This window comes from Schistocerca serialis, chromosome 5 (genome assembly GCF_023864345.2).
Source record: "Schistocerca serialis cubense isolate TAMUIC-IGC-003099 chromosome 5, iqSchSeri2.2, whole genome shotgun sequence".
Lineage (NCBI taxonomy): Eukaryota > Metazoa > Arthropoda > Insecta > Orthoptera > Acrididae > Schistocerca > Schistocerca serialis.
This window is the reverse complement of record NC_064642.1, coordinates 411,730,993-411,745,899: the sequence shown is the minus strand read 5'-3', so window position 1 is coordinate 411,745,899 and position 14,907 is coordinate 411,730,993.

Here is a 14,907-nt window from a genome sequence, read left to right as displayed (position 1 = left end):
TTTCGTGGCCTCTAAGAAAAAATAAAAATAGCTGCACTGTATATGTACAATAGAATTTTTTCCATTTGTTTAACTGAGAAAGTGTATGTATTGTATTGTACTGTATGTTAACCGGGGACCTAGAAACGACGGAGTGGCTTCGTCCCCGCCGCAGCCACAGTGGTCCACAACCCCACGACGACTATCGCAGTCCACCCCTCCGCCGCCCCACACCGAACCCAGGGTTACTGTGCGGTTCGGTCTCCGGTGGACCCCCCAGGGAACGTCTCATACCAGATGAGCGTAGCCCCTATGTTTGCGTGGTAGAGTAATGGTGGTGTACGCGTACGTGGAGAACGTGTTTGCGCAGCAATCGCCGACATAGTGTAACTGAAGCGGAATAAGGGGAACCAGCCCGTATTCGCCGAGGCAGATGGAAAACCGCCTAAAAACCATCCACAGACTGGCCGGTTCACCGGACCTCGACACGAATCCGCCGGATGGATTCGTGCCGGGGACCAGGCGCTCCTTCCCGCCCGGAAAGCCATGCGTTAGACCGCACGGCCAACCGTGCCACTCTACAAACACATAATAAGCCTGGAGAATAAACTTGGCACAAATGAAACTGCACAAAGTGTCATATTGAATGGACCGATTTTTTTCCGTGGATGTCGAGTTAATTTCAGTCTTGACGTTGCTACAGGGAGTACATGTTGTCAAATGTTTGTCATCACTTTTTTCAAACGACACAATTTCATACGTATTGTGGAACAATATTCTACCTATTCAATCAGTGCGTCATGTAATACAACACATCCGTGCATTATGAGTTCGCTTCTGTTTCGGCAGCATATTGCGAGTGATGGAGTGAAAGGAAAAAAAAACAAACATATTCACTGTTCACAGACAAACAGAGACACAGACCTCTCTGGATTGTTCCGCGGCGCGCGCTATTTGCGGTCTGCTGACCAACTCCTCCCCTCCTCCGCCCTAGCCTTTCTGCTGTGGAAGTGTTACGTGAGCAGCAAGCAAGCGATTAAGCTATTGCTGAGAAATTGTAGTACACTGCATTACTGAGAAAAATTATATGAAATTAATAATGAAAAATACCGTAGTGCGCAGCACTGCGTATGTAAATACTTATTCGGTTCAGACGAAGAATGAGATTGTGGAATATGTAATGTAGGGACCAAATTTTAGTTTTTAGTACGAATTATCCGAAATTCGGTTGAAGTGGTAGATTTTTCGATGTAATTCAACAGAGACCGAACAGCTGCTACTCGTTAACGGAATTTTCAGTTCATCTGATTTCGAAATAAAGAGAATCTATGGTATCATGGTGCCATTTACAGTAGTCCAATGCTCGTCCACACACGCGTCTACCGTCTGCGTAATGCTGAGGTACTCCCGCGGCCAGCAAGATCTCCAGATCAGTCCTGATAGAACATGTGTGGGACTCGCTGGATATCAATTCCATCAAAGACCAAGTACAAAAGTTGTAGGCCAGTTTGCCTCAGGAGAGGATACAGCAGCATTATGACACCCTTTCCAACTGAATCAGCGTATGCGTGCACTCCAAAGGAGTGTTGTGAACATGGCAGCATATCACGAGATAATTGACTTTTAACACGGGATGATAAATGATGGAAGACGATCCAAGATTACGTAGGAATTCTGTTATTGAGATAAACAGTGTCTGGGGTGGATCTTCAGTATCGCAGACATAACATTTCCACAGGAGTATCACGAACGGACGTCATGTCACCTCCGCAGAGCCATACGGATCGCGCGACAGTTTGCTGTGATTCAGTTCGCCGCCGACTTGAATGTTGGACGACGTGACCCTCTTTTTATCCACGAAGACTATACCGAGACACAGGCTTCAGCAGCCGACTGACGACTCGTGTCCAGCGGCTTTTCAGGACTTTTTAGGACAATGCCTTGTCTTCCAGCTTTGCTCTAGAAATCTGAAATTAGCTGTTGCTTCACTATTTCTTTAAAATGTCGTAGTCTACAGTCCAAGACTGTTCTGGCGCAATCTACTGCAACAAGCTATATCCAATTGAAACTTCTTAGTGCAGTCAACTCTTCGCCCCCCACCCCCTTGCAAAAATTCCTCCCGCCCTCGCCCCTCTTTCCGACACACACACACACACACACACACACACACACACACACCCTTCCATTCCCGAAGTTGATAATGAAGTGTGCGGTTTATCACCATGCCTATTCTTTTAGTCATTTCTACCATAAAGTTCTTTTGTCTCCGATTCTATTCCTAACTTCATTAGTTACTGAATACACCAATCAAATCTTCAGCAACCTTCTGTAAGACTACTACTCAAACCTTTTGTATCTCTTTTTATCTATACTGTTTACCGTTCATCGTTCACTGACATATAAGGCTAAAACAACAAAAAATTCTTTGGAATAGACTTCCAAAGACTTGTGAGCGCGAGGATGAGGATACCTGTGAAGGTTACTTTCTAAGTTTTTCTTGAATAACTCGAAAACCGTGGACTCTGGCGTAAATGTATCCCAGTACAACATTAAACTACATTAAGTTTCCAACAAAAAGGATCTTCTTCATTATTTGTCTAGAACAGATTGTACGATGCATAGGATTCAAAAATCACAAATTATTGAGTATAGTGTTTTAATAGTATAGAATTAATGTTTGTTGTTAAACTAACCTTATCCACACTGCTTCGATCGCGTAAATATTCGACACATTTATTGCAGACATCTCCTCTTCCACCTTCTCAGCATCCACCTCTTCCAGCCCCATCCCTCTGTCCCCCTCACCTCCCCACGTCTGATTCTCCGTCTCCTCCTCAATATCCTTTCTGTCTCCTCATATCCTCCCCCCCTCTCTGTCCATCTCCCTTGCTCCATCTCTTCGAACATCTGTTGGGAGCTCGTGGTCTAGTGGCTAGCGTTGCTGCCTCTGGATCACAGGGTCCCTGGTTCGATTCCCATCTGGGTTGGGGATTTTCTCTGCCAGGGGACTGGGTGTTTGTGTTGTTCTCATCATTTCATCATCATCATCATTCGTGACAGTGGCTAGATTGGATTGTGTAAAAATCGCGACTTTGTACAGGCCCTGATAACTGCGCGCCGGCCTGAGTGACCGAGCGGTTCTAGGCGCTACAGTCTGGAACCGCGAGATCGCTACGGTCGCAGGTTCGAATCCTACCTCGGGCATGGATGTGTGTGATGTCCTTAGGTTAGTTAGGTTTAAGTAGTTCTAAGTTCTAGGGGACTGATGACCTCAGAAGTTCAGTCACATCGTGCTCAGAGCCATTTGAACCATTTTTTCATAACCACACAGTTGAGCGCCCCACAAACCAAACATCATCGCCTCCCCCCTCCGTTTGTCCACATACTTTTCACTCCATTGTCTGTCCATCTGCTCCTCCTCTCCCCTATTTCTGCCCTTCTGTTCCTCCTCACCTCTCTGTCTATCCCCTCCCGTCCCTCTATCTGTCCTCCTCCTCCCCTTCTCCCTCGGTACATCTTCTCTTCCTGCTGCATCTTCCTCTGTCTGTCTCCTCCACTACATCTCGTCCTCCCACCCTTCCTATCCATCTCTTTCTGGCCCCCTGTCCCTATACCACCTCCTCCCCATCTCACCCTAATAATCTACTACATTCCCCCTCCCCATCGATCTCCTCTTCCCACCTCTCCCTATCCATCCCCTCCTTATTGTAATCTCTCTGTCTTCCCTCTTACCTCTCTCTCTGTTCCTCCCCAACTTCCTCCCCCCCCCCCTTTCTGTCCATCCGCTACTGCCTCCTCTTTGTCCATCCCCTATGTCACTAAACATACCCTCTTACCCCTCTGTCCCTGTCCACACTCTCCTGCCTATTCTCCATTTTCCTTCCCTCCTCCAGCCATCTCAGACTTTCCCCAGGCATATATACATAGCCTTTGAAAAACAGGTCTATAAAGCAGGCCGTAACACACTTGTCATGCCAGGCAGCCTACATGTCAGGGACTTGCAAACCTCAATACAACACACCTGTCATACAGGGTAGCTTACATGTCAGAGGTTGAAAAACCATTTCTTACCCCTGAACTGCAAAGCAGGTCAGTAAGACAGACTGATACTGTTCCCACTCTACAACCCTGTCATTAAGAGCAACTAACATGACAAGGAAACACACGTTTTTGCCTCTATCTCCGCTCCTACTGGAGCTAGGAGGCTATAAGTCCCACATCGCTGATACTCGTGAGGCCTGCTGTTTCTGTGCCAAATTTGATTGAAATCGATTAAGGAGTTTAGGAGGAGAGCCCAAACATACATGTGTACATATGTACACTCTGCTTTATATTGTATAACTGAAGAAACAAATGAAGAAGTTTAAGAACAAATATTAAATATATGCACTACATCAAATCGTAGTAGAGCCATGTTAAGACATGAATTGTTTTCTGGGGGTGTGATGGGGCAGGGGGACAGGGGTAGGGGTTGAGGGTAGACCTGTCTAGGAATGCAGGTACTGGATTGTGGTCATTCACTTCCCTCCTCCATATGAAAGTGCGCAGGCGATTTCCCACCCTCTCTCTACCTCACTACATCATGAGAAGCAGCTACAGCATGTTTCACAAAGCTATACTGACCCTTTTGCAGTGTACATTATTAAACACTGCCTCAGGCACACCTCTGGGGTGTATCTCTTACACAAAGTGCGTTAACAATACATGCTATACTGATATGAGTTACTAATAACACTAACAAGAAACCATGTAAACCCTTGCACACTGTTCTATAATGTTAGAGGGCAAACTAATTCTTAATTATCTTGTATGGCTGTTATAGCATTCTTCGGAGAAAGGCGACTGCTCCTACTCTGAGTGCTGCTCGTTTTTCAGTTTACATGTTGACTATACTTCCCGAGCGATTCCTGTCCTGGTTTCTCATGTTCCTCGGCAAAATAACGTCACTAAGCTTGTGTTTATATAGTAGAGGTATTTTCAATTTATTAACCTTTTGTTGCCTGAATTTTGCAGTAAATAGTTACAAAACAACAGTGAACCTTTTTGCACTTCGAATTGTTTTTTGACCATTCACCTTTTCAGTACCTCCTGGCCCTCCAGTGGCTTACCGACCAACAATTCCTGGTACAGCATTTTTCCTAAGTCAAGAATAAATATGCGTTTGAGTGCACGAAAGCTACAAATCAGTAACTTTGAGAAAGGTAATTACACAGTTATGAAATGGAATTCAGTGAAAATATTTTTATTTCATCGCAGCTGAGAAGTACTCCGCACAATAAACATTTTTAGTGTGGGCTAGAGTGAACCTTTTTTCTACTGCATATCTCATATGTTCTTGTGTTTGCTGCAAAAGTTATCAAATTATCAACTTTAGTTTCTAATCTTACATCCTTTGGAATTAATTTCTTCCTTTTCTTGCTTTCTGTAAAACTGGCTTTGCTGCTTTGGGACTGACATGCTTTGCATTGGGCTTATACGTCAGTGCCTGAGCAACAGTTCTCCTAAACTCCGAAGGTATAATCTTTCCATACATTTCACTGCACAGTTAATAAACATTTACAAATACTTTTTGGATCTTATTCCCAACAGATCTAAGAATGCTGGCGTGGTTCACACTTCTCATATAAAATTCCATTCCTTTACTATAGGAGAAAACTGCATATTAATTTTAGTGCTACACTTCTGCTTTCTGCTGCTCACAAACATTACTTCTGTTCCAAGGTAATTAGAAACCAAATACATGGTTTTGTTTTCTTTCCAAAAAAAAAAAAAAGAAAAACCAAGTTTACTCTGCTTTTAGAGTCGAGACAGGGCGGAGTAAGTGGAAAAGTAAACAAAGGCCACGCTCCTATTTTTGCCCCAAGGCTGCTTTGATAAACTTAATACTACCCTCCCTACCAATGCATGATTTTCAAATTCCATCTCGAGAGATTTGTTTCTCTAGATAAATATCAAAGGCAAGAATGTAGGCTTTCTGGTTTGCAATTCTCCGCAATTTGTAACCACATTACACAGGTTTCATTGGGGTGTATTGTTTCAATGACTTTCTCCCTTTGAAGAAAATTACTGAAGCACGTAAGTTTCCCTCACCTTCTGTCAGTTGCGGTCTACTGCACCTTTCCACGTTTCATGTAAGCAAACATTTATCTGTAGCTTTTTGCATTTCTCTACAGTTTCAGTCGAACTGATTTCGAGCACCACTGGTACACACTGTATCAAATCTCTTTCAAAACCTGATTCAAAGCATAAAGCTTTTCGAAAAAAATGTGTCATAACGTAAAGTTGCATTATTATTAGCTTCATTTGCTTCAGTCTCATCGTCTTCATTATCTGCTTCCACAACATCATTACCTCTTGCAAATCTTCGAAAACAGCTGCAACAATTTCGTCATCTGTTAGCAACTTTGTAGCACTAAAAGTGGCATTTCTCTGTGAAACAACATCTACAACAATGAAAATCATGCAAACATTAAAAGGAGCTAGACCTTTCTGCAACTAGATCGACATAGTTTGCAAAGTACAATGAAAAACATTGGATAAAGGAACAAACTACATTTGTGCAGTAGTACACGGAAAGTGCACACATGACCCGACGGTATTCTCAAGTACTACATAGTTTCCGCTTTATTCCGCAAATACAAATCACCCCGCCACTGTGGCCGAGCGGTTCTACGCGCTTCAGTCCGGAACGGCGCTGTTGTTACGGCCGCAGGTTCGAATCCTGCCTCGGGCATGGATGTGTGTGATGTCCTTAGGTTAGTTAGGTTTAAGTAGTTCTAAGTCTAGGGGGCTGATGACCTCAGATGTTAAGTCCCATAGTGCTTAGAGGCATTTGAACCATTTTGCAATAAAAATTACAGATTTAACAAAAGAGTTGTACGAGATGAAAATAGGACCTAATCTTCATCGTATCTGTGCTGGTAAAGACAAAAACTGCTAAAACATTTACGACAGTAAACGCAACAAACACAGTCTTTCCGGAGCAGATCTTCAGCTGTCGCCAAAGATTATACAAGTATGCTTTCTCAACAAGAAAAAGTCTAGAAGGCGGTGAAAAATTTTCCAGTCAAAATAAACGTGTACTTAAACGTACCATCATTCCAGGATGAGGGAAATGTATGTGCCACCGGAACAAACACAGAACGAAAGAAGTGGTTCTCAAAAGTATCAGCAGGCAACAAAGGGTTAAGTGAATACTCCTTGCAGTTGTTAAGTGAACTTGCAATTGTTAAGTCAACTTTCCTATGACAAATGACTGAGAAACGTTTAATTTTTAAGTGTAATGTTGTTGGTGAACTATGCAAAGTTGGTGGGAACTGGACTGAAATGATTAATGATTCACCTTGCAGCTAGCCATCGTAGACAGTGTATTGTAAAGCCCAGTAACCGTGCTCCAGTCACTTGGTGGTGAATTATGAACTTTCAGAAATGTGCTGCATAAATGTCTTCCAGTCGGAGACTGCTAGCACTTTTAGATTGACCTGCACTAAGTGGAACCACTTGAAGCTCAACCACTGTACATTTGCAAGATGTGTGTGAATATGGCTGATGAAACAGGACTGATAATGTTCTAGTCTAGAACGTAATCTCCTCTATCCATTGCTTGTCTGATGTTGAAATATCTGAAGCTCCATAACACCCAGGCGACATAATTCTGTTGCAGAGGGAGCCAATTTGAACTTCTAAGCCTCTTTAAATCACGAGAGAGCTGAGGCTGGGGTGATCCACTAGATGCCCCTCGTGCAGTGAAAAGTACTCCAACCAGTGATTGCGGAGACAATGAAATCGACATTGTCGAATACATAGTCTTGGGGCAGAATCTTCACTGTGGCAGCCAGCTGACAGCTCCAGCTGTTGAGCTTTTTTACATAAAAGCTTACTTAATAACTGCAAAAAAATACTCACTTAATACAATGAAGATAATTCCACTGTATAGACTCGAGTTCAGTGAAGTCATTTAGTACAGATGTTATTTAGTACAGATGTTATTTAGTACAGATCGATTCTGCGAGAAAGAAAACAGGAATCAACCACTTTTGATAATGCTATTTATTTACAAAAACAGCGCCGTTACCAGTTTCTAATAGATAGGTTCATTTTCAGACGTTTGCTCACGTGGAGTTACACACTGGTCTATATTTATGTACAATTTTAGTTTCTTATCCTCCTCTTGTGGTAAAAGTTCCCTGTGACGGTGGTGCCGTAGAAAATCCCGCGTCATTCTGCTGCAGTACTGTTTGCTTGTGTTCATAAAATGCTGAAGAGTATTTGAGGCATTAATTTGATGTATGTACAGTGCGTCCCACGAGGAATTGTTAGTATTCACGGATATGACAGGAACGATCATCGGAAGCAAAAGCGTCTCCTAAACATGGGGGCTAAAACGCATACCTTAAGAGCTATGAGCACTTTTTCGTCTTCGATACTGTGAAACCAATCTCTTCTGCTGCAAAATCTCTGCTTCCCATATTTTGAGAGGTGGTAGTATGGACCAAAGCGAGAAAGTAATGTCCAGTAAACGAGGGCTCTAAAATGCATAACTTGAGAGCTATGGGCACTTATTACCTTCGCTCCTGTGAATCTTATTTCTTGTACTGAACAAATGCTTGTACACTGAAGAGCCAAGTAAACAGGTAAAACTGCCTAATATTGTGTAGGACCCCCGCGAGCACGCTGAAGTGCCGCAACATGACGTGGCATGGACTCGACTAATGTCTGAAGTAGTGCTGGAGGGAACTGACACCATGAATCCTGCAGCGCTGTCCTTAAATCCGTAATAGTGCGAGGGGGTGGACATCTCTTCTGAACAGCACGTTGCGAGGCATCCCAGATATGCTCGATGATGTTCATGCCAGGGGAGTTTGGTGGCCAGCTGAAGTGTTTAAACTCAGAAAAGTGTTCCTGGAGCCACTCTGTATCAGTTCTGAATGGACGGGTGTGTCGCATTGTCGTGCTTAAATTGCCTAAGTCCTTCGAAATGCACAATAAACGTGAAAGGATTCAGGTGATCAGACAGGATGCTTACGTATGTGTCACCTGTCAGAGTCGTACCTAGACATATCAGGAGTCCCATTCACTCCAACTGCGCACGCTCCACATCATCGCAGAGCCTCCACCAGCTTGAACAGTCCCCTGCTAACATGCAGGGTCCATGGATTCATGAGCTTGTCTTCATACCCGTACACGTCCATCCGCTCGATACAATTTGATACGAGACTCTTCCAATCAGGCAACAAGTTTCCAGTCATCAACAGTCCAATGCGGGGTTGACGGCCCCAGGCGAGGCGTAAAGCTTTGTGTCGTGTAGTCATCAAGGGTACATGAGTGAGTCTTCGGCTCCGAAAGCCCATATCGATTATGTTTCGTTGAATGGTTCGCACGCTGACAGTTGTTGATAGCCCAGCATTGAAATCTGTAGCAATTTGCTCAGGGGTTACTCTTCGGCCACGTTGAACGATTCTCTTCAGTCGTTGTTGGCGCCGTTCTTGAACGATCTTTTTTCGGTTCAAATGGCTCTGAGCACTATGGGACTTAACTTCTGAGGTCCTCAGTCCCCTAGAACTTAGAACTACTTAAACCTAACTAACCTAAGGACATCACACACATCCATGCCCGAGGCAGGTTTCGAACCTGCGACCGTAGCGGTCGCGCGGTTCCAGACTGTAGCGCCTAGAACCGCTCGACCACCTCGGCCGGCGATCTTTTTTCGGCCGCAGCGATGTCGGAGATTTGATATTTTACCGGATTCCTGATATCCGCGGTACACTCGTGAAATGGTCGTACGGGAAAATCAAGGTTTGCATTTCAAGCAAATATCTACTAGATAATTTTTTCTTGTTTTGGTTCTTACTACTTCCTCCCAAAAGATGGAAAGCAAAGAGCTTGCATTAGAAGAGATTTGTTTCACAGTATTGAAGATGAAGAAGTGTTCATAGCTATGGAAGCATGCATTTTAGAGACCCTTTTTTTGCTTCGAATATTGAACATTTCTCCTGGGACATCCTGTATATCCAAGAAGTTTCTCTCTCTTGGGAAAATGTTTATAGGTGGAGATCACAACACAATATTCTCAGAAAATGTACACGTGCAACTTATTTTTCGAAGTTTGAGACTGGCCAGGTCATTGACACGTGGAAGCGGTGGGTGGCACTGACTGTTGGCGTGAGAGCGATGACTGTAGAACGAGTGGTGCTAAAATGGACTCTGAACAACAGTATGGAAATAAGGGTTAGCAGGAGTCCTCCCAGACCCATCACACCACGAGAAGATCGTAGCATTGTTCGTGTGGCTCTAACAGATAGATGAATCGCAAAAGCTGAAATTTGGAAAGAAGTCACAGGCATAGCGTCTCTACGAATATTTGGGAACAGATTAACGAAAGCTGGATTGAGATCACGAGTTCACACGCATAGTTTACTGCTGACAGAATACCGCAGACAAAAGAGACGTGCATCATGGCATAGAACTGTAGAACCAGAGACAACGGAAGACTGAGTGTCATTCTGTGATGTTAAGCGATGCGCCTGACTTAAGTTTGTGACGGTCATATCGACACCAACTTGTCTACAGACAAATTCGGGAAAGGTTACAGGAAAAAATGACTCTCTAATACCCACACCTCTCCAGTTCTCCCAATCGTGATGAGGAGAGTTACTGGATATGACAACATGACTAGCCTCCAGACAGCAATCTCCATGCACTGATAAAGCATGTGTTTCAGGTACGGCAAGAACTCCGTAGAGATGAGATTCGAAGACAGTTTGCTTCCATCCGAAAAAAATTATAAGAGTTTAATCACGCCCATGGGCGATAACACTCGTACTGATGTTGATGACAGTAAGCGGTTCCGACTGGAATAAAAAATAGAAGTTTAATCATTTAAAACCCGGTATGTGACGAACATCTCCTCAAAACTTAAACTGGTGCTTCACGGAGTAATGCTTTCCATTTCCGTAAGTGTACGAGCGGTAGCCATGAAGTTGTAATTATCGCCTCGGAAAAAAATAAAGTTACTTAGTTTATTTTTTGTTTGTTTGGAGATACACACTGAAGTCGCCGTGCCGCAGCACTGCCGCACGCCGTCAGAGGAGCCCCCCCCCCCCCCCCCCCACCAAAAAAAAAAGAACAATGCAGACTACCCGTAAACTGGACTGGAGTATGGTGTGGGTATTCGTTTTCTGCATTTGAAATGGAACAATGCTGCAAAAATCTATGCTGAGTTGGTGAAAGTGTAAGGCTATAATGCACTGTCATATGACTCTGTGGTTAGGTGGCACAGAAACTTCCAGTCAAATACGTCTGAATGACGATAAAAGTAGTGATAGACCATCTCTCTGTAAGGAATTCGGGAAGGCAAACGAAGTAAGAGCTCTGATTCCGAAGATCAACATATCACTATCAAAGCTATAGTGGAAAAAGCGAAAATCTATCACGGATCAAGTTTCAACATCTTGCAGAACCTTTTGAACACTGAAAGAGTCACGGATCGCTGAGTTTTGCATCTGCTCACCTCCAGTCTTCAACTGCCTGATCATCATTACGAGTGCTGTTTGTATCACTGTGGCCAAGAAACAAAGGAGCAAAGCAAGCAGTGAAAACATGTGGATTCGCCACTCCTGAAAACGCTGAAGACCCACTTATCTTCGGGTAAGATAATGCTGAGTGCTTTTTGGAACTACAATTTATGATCGCAAGGGGCAAACTGTCACAGGCGCATTCTGCGCTCTGAAACTTACGTTCAGTGAATATCTGTGTAGTGTTTACATTACATTTACTATCTGGAAGTTAGCAGCGCAATTCACTGAAAGATAAGTTTTCACTACTTCTTTCTTTTAGTTTACTGTAAAAGTGACTTCATATGTTGTCATAGGCTAGATAGTATAGGAGAAACATGTCAGGAGTGTGGATTGATATTTCGTTGGGGATGCCATGACCTATCGGATGAGGTTCTCACAGATAGTTGTAGATCATACAGTCGAGAAAAGGAAATCGTGGAGAGAGTAAGTAAGGTTTGTGTCTTTCAGGCAGAATTAGGAATGATGTGCTTTGGATTAGGTACGTTGAAGGGGGAAATAAACAATAGAAACTGGGAAAGGTAACGAGATATAAGCAAAAGGAGAAAACTCAAAAATCGCATTTCACATTCCGGTTAGCAATCAGTTTCACTTGTTGCCTGAAAAATACCACTTTTTGAACGAAGTATAGGACAGCATACTCATAGGAACAACTTCAAGGCTAGGCCAGTAGAAAAGTCAAAAATCAAGCACAAAACAAAAGAGTCCTGTTGCTAGGTAGCAGTCAAGGGAGGGGCGCAGGCAAAAAGTTACACGAAATCTAGGCTCAGTGACACCTGTTGGCAAGCATAGTCAAGTGACAGAGTACATTGGGGCTTTGTGCAGAGATTTTGAGGAATAAGATGAGATAATAACAACACGAGGAGCACGAAACAGTCTTGATAGCAACTTAGAGAATAGTGTTCAAGGTGACCTGGAAGAAACAAGAGCAGCAACTGAACACACTTGTTTGTGGTTTGTTGACTTTTGCAGTGCCATGACCAACCCTTAGTTAACACATCAGTCAGCTGCGTAAACAAACAGCTGAGTGAATTTCTTTTGATGGCTTTCTTTTGACTGAAAAAAAGGCTTCTATCTATGCTCTACCTGTTTCGACACTGGGAAATTGTGATCATGGCTTGCACCTGAATACAAGTGGGAAGAGCAGATAAGCTGAGCATCGTACAGAAAGTGTAAGGAGGGTCACAAGCACACAAGACAAAATCCCTGTGATAATGGAGTCAGTGGGGAACATTTTTTTCGGTTACAGTAAGGTTACAGACGGTCTTGAAATAAATTAGAACAGAACTATAACATGTGCAACAGTTTCCATAAAAAACAATTTTTTTTCATCACAACATAAGGGCGCTGAAAAACAAGATAGATGAATTCCTTGTACGTCTAGAATATGTCGAAAATTCTGAAATGACAGATGTTTTGTGCTATTCTGAACACAATGTAGCCGCAGGGATAGAGAAGTTAAATATCAGGGATTAAAGATAAGCATATTTTTGTGCAGAGTTAATATGGTAAAAGAAAGAGTTGCAACATTTGTTAAAGTTGGACACAAAGTCCAAAATATTGAAACAAGTACTTTTGGTGTTGATCTGAACCTAGAATCACGTGCTTGTGATTTATTATTGTAAACTAGTTCTCTTGTAATTGTAACGGTCTTCTGATCACCTACAGGCAACTCTCAGTTATTGATGTTAAATCTAGATGCATTATTAAGCTACCTGTCAGACAAACCGGAAAAATTAGTGGTTTGTAGAGATGTCAGTATAGATGTCTTAAAAGAGTCTGACAGGAGAAATGAACTAAAATCATTGTTTGACTGCTCCAATTTGATTTCAGTAGTTAATTTTAAAACTAGCATCGAGAAAGACAGCAGGCCTTGACTGATAACACGTTTATAGAGAGAGCTCCGGTTGAAACTACTTAATTGTTAATGGACTATCTGGTCATCATGCACATTTATTGGAAATAAACACTATGGCACCTTACAGCTCTGGGAGCCGTTCCTACAAAAAAGGAGTCTTATTAATAAGAGTATGATACAAAGTTTTAAGAATAAGATAAAAAACGTGTTATGAGATAAAGTACATATATAAAGAGATGCTAACGTGAATTCTAGTATGTTCACAGTAAATCTGAGTAAGTAATTGAAAGCAGCTTTCGTAGAAAGTTATCCTGAAAGCTCATAAAGAAAAACAAGTAAACCATGGACAAATAAAGGGCTTAAAATTTCAGGCAAGAGGAAAAGAGAAATTTACACTGATCAGCCAGAACATTATCACCACTGACCTACTATCGATATAAACCTGTCCAGACGATAGCAACGTCATCTGGCGAGGAATAACTACTAGTCAGACATATGCACGGTGCATGCAGTATCAGTGAGCATGCTGTCTCCGTATAGAATGGGGAAGGCGCGCGATTTATGAGGTTGACCGAGGGCAGATTGTGATGCCCCGGAAGCTCAGCATGGGCATTCCGGAAACTACACGACTTGTCGGGTGTGCTTGGTGTGTGCCTTCAACACGTAGAGAAACCAAGGTGACACCACGTCTAGACGTCGTGGGATAGGGCGGCCGCCCCTCTTTACAGATGTCGGACGTCGTAGGCTGGGCAGACTGGTAAAATAGAACAGGCGGCGAATTGTGGCGGAACTAACATCGGACTTTAATGCTGGGCAGAATACAAGTGTTTCTTAACGATGGACCTCCGCAGCCGACGTCTCATGCGTGTGCCAATGTTAACACCACGACTACGGTAACAACGACTGAAATGGCCAAGTAACCACCGACATTGGATTTAGGTGCAATGGCAGACCGTTGCATGGTCTGATGAACCCCGATACGTTCTTCATCCTGCCGATGGGAGGGGTTCCAGTGGAACAGCTCCTTCACACCTCTACTACAGGACGGAGACAAGTTGGCGGTGGCTCCATTTTGCTCTCGGGAACATTCACGTGGGATCCGTGGGTCCAATGGAGCTCGTGCAAGGTACCACGACGGTCAAGGAGTATCGTACACTGGTTGTTGGCCACGTGTCCCTTCATGACCATCATGTTTCCCGACGCCAGTGATATTTTCAACAAGATAATGCGCCATGTCACAAGGCCAGGAGTGTGATGGCGTGATTCTAGGAACACAGTGGCGAGTTTCAATTGTTGTACTGGCCCGCAACTCGCCAGATCTAAACCCGATCTAACATACCTGAGAAGTGACTGAACATGGCCTCAGAGCTCATCACCCCCTCCCCGAAATTTATAGGAATTTGGGGACTAGTGGGTACAGATACAGTGCCAACACCGTCGAGCGACCAAGACCTTACTGCTTCCATGTCACGACGCGTCGTCGCTGGTATCTTAGGC